Source organism: Ambystoma mexicanum, chromosome 4p (assembly GCF_040938575.1).
Source record: "Ambystoma mexicanum isolate Mex_15411 chromosome 4p, UKY_AmexF1_1, whole genome shotgun sequence".
NCBI lineage: Eukaryota > Metazoa > Chordata > Amphibia > Caudata > Ambystomatidae > Ambystoma > Ambystoma mexicanum.
The window spans coordinates 863,675,408-863,689,047 of record NC_090927.1 but is presented as its reverse complement, the minus strand read 5'-3'; the positions used below and the strand labels follow the sequence as shown (position 1 = coordinate 863,689,047).

At 41.7% G+C, this 13,640-nt stretch overlaps 1 protein-coding gene across 10 annotated transcripts in view; it reads left to right on the top strand.

Annotated features, from left to right (window-relative positions):
• FUT9 (fucosyltransferase 9) overlaps window positions 1-13,640 on the top strand; it is a 1,273,880-nt gene that overhangs the window by 824,443 nt on the left and 435,797 nt on the right. For 2 of the 10 annotated variants that reach the window (XM_069606435.1, XM_069606438.1), the window contains exon 5: window positions 9,713-9,794. The exons of the other annotated variants lie outside the window; for them this stretch is intronic. The gene's annotated coding sequence lies outside the window, so the exon portion shown is untranslated. The remainder of the gene's footprint in view (window positions 1-9,712; window positions 9,795-13,640) is intronic. 10 annotated transcript variants of the gene reach the window in all.

Sequence of the window (13,640 nt, the reverse complement as noted above, 5' to 3'; positions counted from 1 at the left end):
AGATGTCATACCTTCCCCCGTTCCCACAAGTGTCCCAATGAAAATGGTACCTCACATGTGTGGGTGCACCTACCTGGGCGAAAAAAGGAAAAGGCTAACCCACTAATAACCCCAAGCCTTCCGGCACAGCACATATTTCTCATGTGGGCAACTTACAGATTTGGGTCTAGGGTGTCGAGGCCAGCAAGGAAAACAGGGAACCCATGCATTTCTGAAAAGAGGACACCCATGGAAATTCAGAGGTCTGACTTGCGCAAATCGGCCCAGAATTTATCATTCACAATCCACAACAAAGTTTGATATTTGGTGGGAAAAAACTCAATTTTCACTTTGTCAGGGGTTCTGGGTAATAAATTCTGGACCGATTTGGGCAAGTCAGACCTCTGCGGATATCCACAGGTATCCTCTTTTTCGAAATGCATGGGGTTCCCTGTTTTCCTGGATGGCTTGGACATTCTAAGCCCATATCTGTATGGTGTGCGCATGAGCAAAATTCCTGAAATTCTGCTGTCCGAAAAGACTTGGGGTGAGCCGTGTTTTAGGCTTTCCCCTTTGTGCCCAGGTAAGTGCACCCACACATGTGAGGTACTGTTTTCATTGGGACATCTGTGGGAATGCGGGACGGTAGGCCCTGTGTTGTTGGCGGCGTGTTATGGTGGGTGACCAGAGTGAAATGTGCGGAAATTATGTTTTTCTCCCTTCTCCCCCAAAAACTCAATTTTCAATTTGTCAGGGGTTCTGGGTAATAAATTCTGGACCGATTTGCGCAAGTCAGACCTCTGTGGATTCCCACTGGTGTCCTCTTTTCAGAAATGCATGGGGTTCCCAGTTTTACTTGGTGGCTTCGACACCCTAGGCCCAAATCTGTAGGGTGTGCGCATGAGCAGAATTCCGGAAATTATTGTCAGACCTACAGACAAGGAACAGGATTAGAAATACGTGAAAGGCTATAAATCCGAGTGAAGAAATAAATAGTAAGAACGGCAAGACGCCAAAGCTCAGCGAGGGTGAATACGTAGAAGGTGTCGCGTAGAGCTGCGGAGATTACCGATCCCGAGAGCGGAGCAAAGAATGGTGGAAGAACGCCGGAGTAAAAAAAAAGAAACAAACGTGCAAGAAATGCTGAAAGGCAGTAAGTTAACAAAAGAAAGGCAAAGAGAGCAGAAGTGTGCAGAGTGATCCGAAAAAGTATTTCAAAAGAAGGATTCAGCAACACAGAGTAGCCAAGGAGGAACAAGAGGGATTTGAATATCAAAGTGAGACACGGAGCGCTGGAGAAAGTAACACAGATACAATGCACCGGCAAGGGGGCGGAATTGGAATTTATAAGAGACTCCTCCATGTTGGCTGAGGACTAGAGCGGAGAGACACAAAGGATGTTAGTGTCTCCAGTAGTTCCACAATTTCCACCCACGATTCCTGACAATTATGCTGTGCCGAAAGACGTGGGTTATCCTGAGGTGTTTACCTGAATCACTGTGTTAGGCTTTCCTGTTTGTGCCCACGTAGGTGCACCCACAAATGTGAGGTACGGTTTTCGTCGGGACACCTTGGGGAATGCTGGACAGTAGGCCATTTATTGTTGCCGGTGTTTTTCAGTTGGTGACCAGAGTGAAATGTGTCGAAATTGTGGGTTTTTTACCCAAATTTGGACCTTTCCGGGTGTTCCGGGTAATACATTCTGGTCTGATTTGCACAAGTCAGACATCTGTGGATTTCCACAGGTGTCCTCTTTTCAGAAATACATGGGGTTCCCAGTTTTCGTTGGTGGCTTGGACACCCTAGGCCCATATCTGCATGGTGTGCACTTGAGCAAAATTCCTGAAATTCTGACGTCCAAAAAGACTTGGGGTTAGCCGTGTTTTAGTCTTTCCCCGTTGCGCCCAGGTAGGTGCATGTTAGGGAGAATTCTCCACATTTTACATGGAAAGAGTGTGTGCCTTTTTGCCCCACACTTTCATGTATTTTGATGTGTGTTTTACTTTTGTGTTCTTTGGTTATGGAGTTTTAAATCAACACCAGTGGCATCATCTTTTTATGTGTGTCACACAGCACCTTCAGTGCAGTGGCACAGGGGTGTCTTTCAGACTCCCCAAGGTTTAAATATCTTCTCGGGGACTGACTACCTTCTCAAAGAGCCTGTAAAGTTAAATTGACTTTACTAGTCTCTTTAAATTTACTGACCCAGCACACCCTATCTTACTATAGAGTACTGGAGGGGTTGCATAGCTTCCCCTAAGTCAAAACACTCATGTAACAGTAAAGTGTTACCCTTTCCTACTTTAAATGGCTGGTGGCAGTGGTTTAGATCAACTACGTGATTTTTCCCGACCGCTAACAATTGTAGCTGAAAATCGGGTCAGCCATGTTTTTCAATATGGCGCCCAAGACCTATCTGTAAAAACAGACTCTGGTCATCTTTTGTTGCCATTTCTTTTAGGAAAGCTCCTTCTTGTGTTTGTCTCTGCGCACCAAACAAGGTTTGGTCCCTTTGTTCGTTGGCCTTTGGCAGCTGGCAGCTTCAGTGCTGAAGCCCTTCTCTGGTGCCAGGGTGACTAGGGTGGACAGGATGTGAGGGAGGTTCCTGAAACTCCCTGTTCTTAGTCTCCTAGGAGACCTGAATGCATTCTGGCGTGATTGGCTGACTGGCTGTCCAGCAAGGACAGCCACCCTGCTGTGTGAGTGACAGCCAGGCTGGAATGTATGGGGGAAAACTGTTTAAAAGCAGGTCTCTGGGACTTGAAAAGCAGAATCGACCACTGGAATGAAAGAACCAAAGAGAAGAGGAAGGAAGAGGACTGCTGAAACTCCTGGACGACCGGTGAATCCCTGCTGCAGGTCTAAATTGCCTAAAACTCTGATGATGGAGAAGCCCTTCGAGGTTAAATACTTCCCTTGAGTTTGGTGGGAACAACCAACTCGCAAGCCACCTGGACACCGTCCTATTCTGGTCGAATTTTCATAAGAGTGCTGTTAAAAACTGGACAGCCAGAGGGAAGGAAACCAGCTTGTGGACTTTAGGGCACTCACATCTTAAACCGACGTCTTGCTTCAGCTTTTGTCCTCTTCCCTGGGCAGTGCAGGAACCTCCCATGTCCTCCTTCTTGTCCCCACGAATGAAGCTCAGGAACAGCAAGATCTGCTCGAACTGCCAGGAACAACTGCCTCAGCTACAGCTTTCTTGACAAGGTACTGTGCAAACACTGTCCGGAAATCTTTTCAGCCATCGAGAAAGTGCGTGAAACATTCCTTAACTACAAAGGCTTGTCTTTCCCTTAACATTGGTCAAACTTTTCGCCTAGCCAAATCCTTTAAAAATCGGTGGCAAAGACTTAGCCGTTATATACCAGAACTGTGCTATCCTATACAAAACACTCTGAACCATTGACTTTGCCCCAGGCCCATTGAGAATAATTGCTGGTTGTATTTAACTGAAACCCTTTGCCCTGCCTATAAATGTATTTGGGCTGTCTATTCTTATAACCTTGTCTTTTCCCTCCTTTATTAAGTATCTGAAGTGCCATTATGCTCCCACTTCATTTTGGAGCTAAACTTGTTCATTTACTTTCCGGTTGGATTTTTATGGTGTATTAGTGTGTGATATTGAACTGCTTATGCAAGAGTCATGTTTTCTAAATGACTGAGTAAATAAATGTATATTCTTTTTCCAAGAAACCTTGAGTAAGTGTTTACCTGAATCACTGTGTTAGTTGGTCCTTTGTGAACTTGTTCTACTGCTCACTTAAACTCTTGAGATGAGTCTGGCTACTCAGCCATCGCTACCACTTTACTGTGTAGTACAGGCTTATACCAAAGGTGAAATTGTGATTACACTTGTAGTCCTAATTGTCTGTAGTGTTCCCCAAGGGTACTGCAGGTGATTCTGCCTAACAGTGCACCCACACATGTGAGGTCCCGTTTTCATCGGGACACCTGTGGAAACGCGAGACGGTAGGCCATGTGCTGTTGGCTGTGTGTTTCGGTGGGTGAGCCGAGTGAAATGTGCAGAAATTGTGTTTTTTTGTCTACACATTTGGGACTTTGCCGGGGGTTCTGGGTAATACATTCTGGGCTGATTTGCGCAAGTCAGACCTCTGCGGATTCCCACCGGTGTCCTCTCCTTGGAAATGCATGGGGTTCCCTGTTTTCCTTGGTGGCTTGGACACCCTAGGCCCAAATCTGTAGGGAGTGCGCATGAGCAGAATTCCTGAAATTATGATGTGCCGAAGGACTTGGGGTTAGCCATGTTTTAGGCTTTCCCCTTTGCGCCCAGGTAGGTGCACCCACACATTTGAGGTACTGTTTTCCTTGGGACACCTGTGGGAATGCGCAACAGTAGGCCATGTGTTGTTGGCCACGTTTTTCGGTGGGTGACAAGAGTGAAATGTTTGGAAATTGTGTTTTTTCCCCCAAATTTAGACATTGCCAGGGGTTCTGGGTAATAAATCTAGGCCAATTTGAGCAAGTCAGACCTCTGTGGATTCCCCTCGGGTGTCCTCTTTTCAAAAATGCATGGGTTTCCTAGTTTTCGTTAGTGGCTTGCACACCCTAGGCCCAAATCTGTGTGGTGTTTGCTTGAGCAAAATTCCTGAAATTCTCCTGCCCGAAAAGACTTGGGGTTAGCCGTGTTTTAGGCTTTCCCCTTTTTGCGCCTAGGTAGGTACACCCTCACATGTGAGGTACTGTTTTCATCAGGACACCTGTGGGAACATGGAAGGTATGACATTTGTTGTGTTCGTGTGGTTTTCATAACGTTTTAACCCATTTGCTGCTGCCCTTTGTCACACAACCCTTTCATTTCCCAAATGTGACCTACATTTACTTGCTGCTTTAGGCCCTATACACCTGCACAAGTCACCAACCTTTCAAAAGTTCTGCCTGGGCTCTATCAAAAAATGTATGCTTGCCTTTCCTCACCACATTTGTTTTCCTTGTTTACACATGCTAAGTACGTCTGTTCAGGCCATAAGCATAAAATTCCTGTGTATCATAGCTTCGTTTTTGGCTTGTGGTATTGCTTGTTTTGTGAAACTTTACCAAAAATGTGTGATTTCCTGATTGCAAGAGTCGGGGGAATATAGCAGAGCATTGTTTTTCTCAAAATTCATACAAGCCATTGCCAATCCAGGCCAACCATATCTACCACATACTTTTTTTTCTGTCATTTTCCCTCTTTTTCCCCAAACTATGGATTTTTTCCCTACATAGTTGTTGCCTGACCTGCACAAATCACTGATTCCTAAACTTGGAATTTTTTCTACTTTTCAGTTGTATGCCTTTCTGTCCTCCCATTCAGCTTTCCTACCCTTTTCTTCCATTCTGTCTACACGTGTCCTATTGGAAAAAAAGGCCAAAATCGCCTACCTCCAACAAAACGGCTGATAACCATATCAAAAGATCATTTTCTCGAAAGCCAGGAAATGGGGAATTCAGCACAGCAAACCATTTGTTCCTAGCTCTTACAAGGAGAAAACCACAGGCTTATTTGTATATCATTTTATTGACATTTTTTGAAAAAACCCAAAATGTTCTCACTTTTTGGTTATTTCCCCCCCCCACACCCCCCATAGCAAACTAGGATTCCTGGGTGTCATTACGACCGCCTACGTGTGGGAAAAAAGGGGCCAAATTTGGCCGAGATACCTCATGCAACAAAATAAGTTACAAGCATTGACATACCAAAATCACCAAAAATGACCTTGACACTGGGGGGGGGGCCCATGGCAGTTAAAGGGTTAAAGCAGTTCTTTGTCTCTTCCATGTAGGAGAATGTTATTTAAAGGTTGCAGTTCTAGAGCAGGACATTTTGCATAGTATAGTCGATGCACAAGATTACGTATAGTAGAATGGTGTGTCGCTAACATTTCTATATGGTGGAAAGTGCTTTTGCAACCAGATTCTAAAATGCAGGCTAATGAATGTCTCTGCACACCAGTGTGACTGCGAACTGGACAGGACTCTATGGTTTGTAAAGTTTTCATTTTACTTTTGTCTTTTAGTTTTTCATATAGTGATTGAGGAAATGCCGTAAGATTTAAAGGATTGTTGGCGTACATTAAACATTGAGCTGCATGTCGATTTGTACACTGGACGGTTTGTTTGGGTTAAAGGAGCATTTGCATAAATGTTTGTTGGGGACTTTTTTCTATACGTGTTTCTTATGCCACAATGTTGTTTGTTGTCCTTGTTTATAAGCTTCTTCATTGAAGTATGGTTCTGTGCTGCGTGTATGAATCCATTCACCATCATAGAAGTTTGAAAAGGTCTCTATATTGACACTGCTCATGTTTAGAGTTACTTTTTGAGATGTTTTGATTCATTTAGTTACTGGTTTAATTCTGTTTAAAATCAATATAAATGATTTCTCTTTAGTAGAAAAGTGCTGTCAATTAGAGATTGCAGGATTAGTCTCCTGCGGTAGATTTTAAGGGTAGATTGTGACTTTTTTGATGTTTTAATAAGATTTTGAAGAACTCTACAGTGGACCAATTTCTGTAACATCATTTTTTTGGATTGCTTTACCGTGACTACGTTAACACTGGTAGATAAAGAGTTTACTTTGTTAATAGGTTTGCTTTTCTTTGTCCATCTTTTTTTACTTTTAGTTTTTGAAAGAGGGGTGTACCTTTTTTTAGTTTTGTTCAGTGAGGTTAATAGCTCTTTTGATTTAATGTTCTCTATAAATTGTTTGAGGTGGAGGACTATATGGTATAGTTTTAGTCTTATCTGCTTTATTTTTTCTTTCTTTGCTTTTTAGTACGGATGTTGTGGGTCTGTTGGGAAAGGAGAAAATTTGCGTTGGAAAGGTGCACAATGTATATGTGTGCATGGGTTTGTGGTTGTGATTGTAGAGATGAATATAGTGCTGTTTGATGGTGAGGTGGTGTATTATGTGTGGTTTGGAAGGTTGTGAGAGTAAGAGTCTGCAGAGGTGTGATGGTGTTGGATTAGTGAGGAAGGGAGTGGTGGTGTGACAAATAAATATTGCAGGACCCTGTGCATTTTTTTTTAAAGTCCACGGACATTAACATTTTTGAGGGGCTGCCCTATTAGAATTATTGCACTTTTCTCTGAAAGCAAGTGGTGGCTCTGAAAAGAGCCTTTTGGTGGTTTTTTTTTGTGTTTCAAAATCTTCAAATGATTAACATCTACTGAAAAATCTGATTGCCAGTATAAGTAAGATGTACTCAATCTCTGCGGAAAATGTATGTGCTACGAAACATAATATTTTCATTGTGAAAAGAGGACATGCCAAAATCTCTTGAAAAGGCAAAAACAGCCTTATTGACATTGCACCTCGCTTACTCCATTTGTGGACCAAATGAGGAAGAGCGCAGCCACGTTTGTCTCTGTGAAATACAGAAAATAATTACTTGGGAATTTGGAAACATGTCCATGACCTTCCCAAGTCCTTCTTTCATTGCAAATTGTAAATAGGTTCCAGACACATGTCCTAAACTGTTCCCTCCACAATCAATAATAATAATGTCTGGATGACACTGTGTCACCAAAGTAGCACAAAGAGGTACCAAATCCAGCCACTTCATCCACACACTCCATGCCAGTGCACTTCCACATGAGGGAATCCAAGATGTGCAGTCACTGCACAGCGTTCTGCATGCACCTCCAAACAATTTATCAATGAGTCTCCCAAAATCCAGATAATCTGTTTTCTGAAACACACAGCCATAGCTATCTGTTCTTCTCTCAGGAAAAAGACTTTCTGACAAATTATCTCCTTACACAACACACCCAGTAAACCTTATTGATCAATCCCTTGCTCTGCTCAGTCTCATTTACATGCCTCTCAACACCAAAATCCCTGTGTGTAATACGTGTTGTCTACGGACAACCGCTGTGTCCACGGACAAATTGAAAAATCTAAGCCTGGTGAATGTAAATTTAAATATTGTGCGCCATTTTTTTTTTGTTTTTTTTGCAGATGCCTGAGAGACACCTTTTATTTTGTATTTTTTTGTTTTCTTTTCTTATTTTACTCCTAAAATCTTCACATTAGCTTCTCCAGAGCAACCCGTATGTTCCAAAACAGCATGGTATTTCCTATAAATGATAAAGAAATGCCATCTTCCTTAAAATAAACAACATTACCAGAATCAATGTTCTCATTATTACAAAAGAACATACGAGCTCTAATCATGGAAGCAAACATGCCTCGGTTAATTGCCCACCTAGCAATGTTTTGCTGAGGACAAAAAACAGAACTATTGTCCTATATTGCCCTAGGTACTAAACTAGAAAAAATAACTTTGGTATTTGGAAGGACTTTCATTACTGCTTGAACCAAGTGTTCCAAATCTGCCAACAAAGTAGGGGCACTGACATAGCCCAAATGCAAAGCACCACAGTGCATAACTACCACATGGCGACTGTTCACCCTGCACATATCTGTACAAACTTGTACAATTACCTGCACATTGAAATCAGGCACAGTGCTCCACACCACCTCCACTCCTTTAACATCAAAATTGTTTGCCACATTCCTGCATTTAGCATATGGCTCCAGACCATGCACAAACATATCTCCAACCCCCAACACCCTGACTTTCTCCACCTCTGCCATCTTCACTACACAAAGCCTATTTCAACACAAATCCACAACCTCAACACCTGATTGGCTAATCCCTACAGTCCTATTTCCATGTCAAAATTTTCATAAGTCCCGGATGTGGCACTTTCGGTCCGCGGAGAGTCGCGTGTCCATGGAGCGTGTAACTCTTGGGCAGCCCTTCTACTCTTTCCACTTCACTCTCTGCACCATTCCCTCATTGGCTACAGCTAAGCAGTCACACAACCATCCATCAATCACATCAAAGAACTCTACATCCAACTCCCTCATCATAGTTTAGCACTTTAGATGTGCTGTTGATCACTCTGAGTACACTCATTTCATTGGAAAGCACCTACTACAAAAACTACTGTATAAGTCTCCAAGAGTTCTTCTTGCAGCTTCATGCATATCCACATGCATGAGTACAAACTACAGGTATGCATATTTCTGCACAGTACATGTACAGCTCTTGGACAAATGCATATAAACAGGGTAACTGCCACTTAACCTGTATAACCTACAAAATGAACTTACTGTCATTTTTCCCATCTGCTATAATCAACTGTCAATTGCAAACCTGTCTACTCTCCATTTTTTTACACTAACAGCTATCTAAAAAGGTGTAATTTCATATTGAAAAAACACTTTGTAGTGTATTATAAAATGACATGCAGCCAGGAGTTCATGCCTCTTTATACACTCACACAAATAGACACTATCATTAGAAAGGCTCCCGGCTGAAACAACATCACTGCCTCTACATGAAATCCTACTGCTTTATTACCCAAACCTTCACAAATACATGCATTCCATGCTTTTCTATACAGTTTTTGCCATTTACCCAATAAAAATAGCAAAATAAGTATATTATTATTTCTTCTATCTCCTAACATCCAATAACACAGCCTTAAGAAGCCAAGTGAGCTTCATAGGCTTAGTATTATATTTATTTGTAAAGCATGTTCAACTAACAGATTGTAAATTAAATATACAAGCTACACATAGGCAAAGGAAACTGCATGTACACAATATGTTCAGTTATCAAAAAACACTACTACTACAAAAACATAAAATTAAATGTCTAAATTAACAACAGTGCTATAAACACACACATTTACTAACTTCTTTCTTTTACAATTGCAGTAAAGACCACTCTCCTGAAAAGCAGCAGCATCTGAAGTATGAACAACAACTCAGAAGAAACCTACTCTTTCCATACAAAAAAGTAAGTACAATACTGTTACTCAAACACACTAGAATGTTAGTGTTGCAGAACAAACACCTATTTTAATTCTGTACCATTAGATTTAGTATTAGTGCATCCCCTGACCACTGGCTTACTTTGTATTGTCATCTGAACCCCAGTATAGTAACACACAAATACTAGAATAGCCTCCCCAACCTGTTGTAGCTGGCCATTGCACAATCACACACCTCCACATACATCCTTACCATCATACTCAGACACTCATGCATGCAGCACACATACATTGCACAACAGACCAACCCACGCTTTCTTTTTTAATCTAACAGACCCCATATAATGCCTACCAAAAAGCAACTCTGTAGAAAGAAACGCAGAAGTAGAGCAAATCAAAATAAAAGTGTCCAAAATAAACATCCATCTCTAGCAGAATTTGTATAAAAAGTTAAAACAAAACAGGTAATACAGTCATTAGGCGAAACAAAACAAGCTTCCAGTACAGAACTTGGCCTCCTCTTTCAAAATGTAAAATGAAACAAAGTCATTAACAAGAATTCAGCTACCACTACTGCTAACACTGCACCTATAAATCTTGATGGAGTGGCAAGTAACTATACCAAAACAAGTATTTTACAAAAAATGTTCCACCGCAGAGTCCTTCAGAACCTTATAAAAACAGGAGAGAAATCATGCACAACCCTTAAAGCCTACCGTAAAAAAATAATCTTAGAAGCTCTCATAGACAGTTCAATCCTTCTCAAAAGGAAGTTATTTATTTTAGTTTTAAACAGAATGAAACCACTAACAAAACTAACTACTAAACTACAAAAAAGACTTCTCAATAAACAGAATGTCAACGAAAATAAATAAATATCTGTGGAGGTGAATGGAGTCACACCACGATCACAGAACAATATTTTAATGAAGAAGCATACAAACAAAAGCAAACAAACATAATTGCCATACATAGCAGTGGACGAGGGCATGACAAACTTAATAATACCATATGGAACAAGGAATGCTACTTACGAAAATATCCCGAGAAAAGGAGGCACTTGGGAAAGTCATGGACATGTTTCCAAACACCCGAGTATTTTTTTCTCGATCTTCTTCATTTGGTCCTCACATGGAGAAAGCCAGGCACAATGTTAATAAGGCTGTTTGCCCTTTTTTGATGGATGTTCGCATGTTGTCCTTCCACAATGAAAACATTACATTTTGTAGCACCAATAATTTTCGCAGAGATGGAGTCCATCTTACTGATGTTCGCAATCAGCTTTTTTTTGCGAAATATCCAAAATGCTTTTCAGTCCTTTTTGCAATTACAGCAAGCATTTTTGCAGTAGGTGTTGCCCACTTCAAACTTCTCAAACAAAAATCCAACACAAAAAGGCTCTTTTTCAGAGTCACCACTTTCTCCTGGAAAAGAGTGAAATGTTTTTGATGGCCCCACCACCCACCTTTTTGGGGTGTCCACAGACTGCACTGTCCGCGGTCTTTGCCGGCTGCACAGGTGTCTGCACCATTTCATTGGCACTTTTAGTTTTAAACTGTGAAAGATGGTTCTGAGAAGAGCTTTTTTTTTTTTGTTTATAATTTTTGGTGTTTTTGTACACGACACACAAGGAAGGGAAGGGGGTATGCAAGGGGCACCAACCACAGGGACAAAGGGGCAGTTGGAGAGAGGAAGATGTTGGGTGGGCCTCATTTAGGTAGGGGGCAGTGTTCCTCATGCTCCCGGACCGTAGCTTCCAAAGCACTCTGGAATTGCTCCCCCTCACCTCGCAGTACATACACAGTACAGTCAGTGCCCCAGATAAGATTTTGAGGTGGGAGTATTTTACTCCCTATTTTTAAACTTTGGGAGTAAATGTGATTTCAGAGAGTAAAATTACTTTTCTCCTTTGCAAGAGAGTAAACTGTATGCGACATCCAGCTAACGTGTGCAAAAACTGTATGGAAATCATTACTATGTGGCAGCTTTCCCAATTGTGACAGAATACACTTTTCATTATTTCTCTACAGTCTGGCCATTTGATCTCTCCTGTATATATTTAAATGTTTAAAACACAAAAACCTAGCCAATTACATAGTAAAGCAAGGATGATTTGTATTGTGTATTTTGAGGTTCGATAGCAGAATTGTCTTTTGATGTTTAATGAAAGTCCTTGTTTCCTGGAGCTATTACTATCTAATGGTATGCCAATGTTATGGTACAACAGTGCAGAGAGGCAAGGACACCATGCTAAATTCTATACCTAATCTTATTGTCAAATGGTCATTTATATAGTGCTTTTGGCAAAGCGCTGTACATAGAACATATTGATCACAATTATGATCAAACCAAAGTCGGTACTCCTTTATCGACTTGAAAAGATGAAAGGTTGATTTGGCTGTGCTGGGATTGGAACCTGCAACCTACAGATCATGCACAGATCACAGCACAAAGTGCTCAATTGGCTGAGCTATCTTATTGGCTAACATACTTCAGAGGTTGGTTAACTGAGTATCGACTGAGGTATAATAATCATAGTGCCTAGATGTTGGACGAACCATGTATGAAGCTCTACAGAAAGTTGAATACCTATCTGGATTATCACAGGGACAGGTTTTGCTCCTGCGCTATTTGGAGATGATTCAGGTGTTGGATTTTTTAATTGTATTCTTGAATATTTGAGAGGCTAGAACACCTGTGATTGGTGTAATGACAATCACCCTTGAACAAAGGCTATGCTGCCACGGACCATTTATAGTAATGTACCCCATTGACTGCATGGTTGAATGGATGTAAACTAGACTGTGTATAGTCATCATTTTACACAATGTTTTTGTAATTGGAGTGTAATTTAAATTATAAGTGTAAAAATGATCTGCCTCTGCATGATTATGCACACATCACATGAACTCTGACAAATACAATAGTGCAATACTGATTTGCTTTCACTGGTAAAAAAAAAGCATAATTTATTACAAAATATTAATTCTCAATTGCAACTTAGTTTTCCATCTTATTAATTTTAAAATCCTAAAATGCTAGGAAAATATGCACAGTGCTTCTGTTTGCTCCATGAGCAGCAACGCAGCAGAAGCTGAATGGAAATAAACCATTCCTTCTATCGCAATGTGCAGTTTCATATTTTGAAAGACTTCAGAGAAATGTATTTTGTTTCAGAGGCGTTTATCCATGGCTTGCAATTGCATCCATGTAGATAAAAATCAAAAGAAGCCTTCTGGTTTCTGTCAAGCACCCTGACCTTTACACCGCCCTCTGCTCTAAACTTGTGTGTAAATGCACACAGGAAAATAATAAAGCTGTTGTATATACAAGATTTTCAGGCCTTGTACGTACCTTTTGTGGAGGCCTGAGTACAGTGACACTTGAAAGGCAAGGGTCCACTGCGTCACATATGGTCTGTTCAGGGATCTGCTGCCCCACAGGAGTGTCTCTTGTGGGGACAGGAGCAGATGCAGAGGATGAGATAGAGGAACTCAACCTGCTACCGCCTTCAAACAGGACGACACTCTGAACTGCTGCCTTGTGGTTCACCTCGGGTGTCGCTGCATGGACGTTGTCCCGTAGCTGTACAGCCCGGGCTTGCAGTGACTGAGCACTCAGTGCAGTGAAGCTTGGCCGCACGTGCCTTGGGTACCCCCATTGCTGGTAAAGAGCATCCACTCCCAAGACTCACATTGGCAGCTTGTAGTGGGGACTTTCATCTCCTCATCCTCTTCTTGATCCCCCTCTACATCATCACGCCTGTTCTCCTCCCCAGGCCCTCCAAAGGGTGATGGTGGTGTTGGTGGTTGGGTGGTGCTGAGGGGCCAGCAGCAGCCATGGCCATGATGTCCAAAAGCAGGAATTCAGCA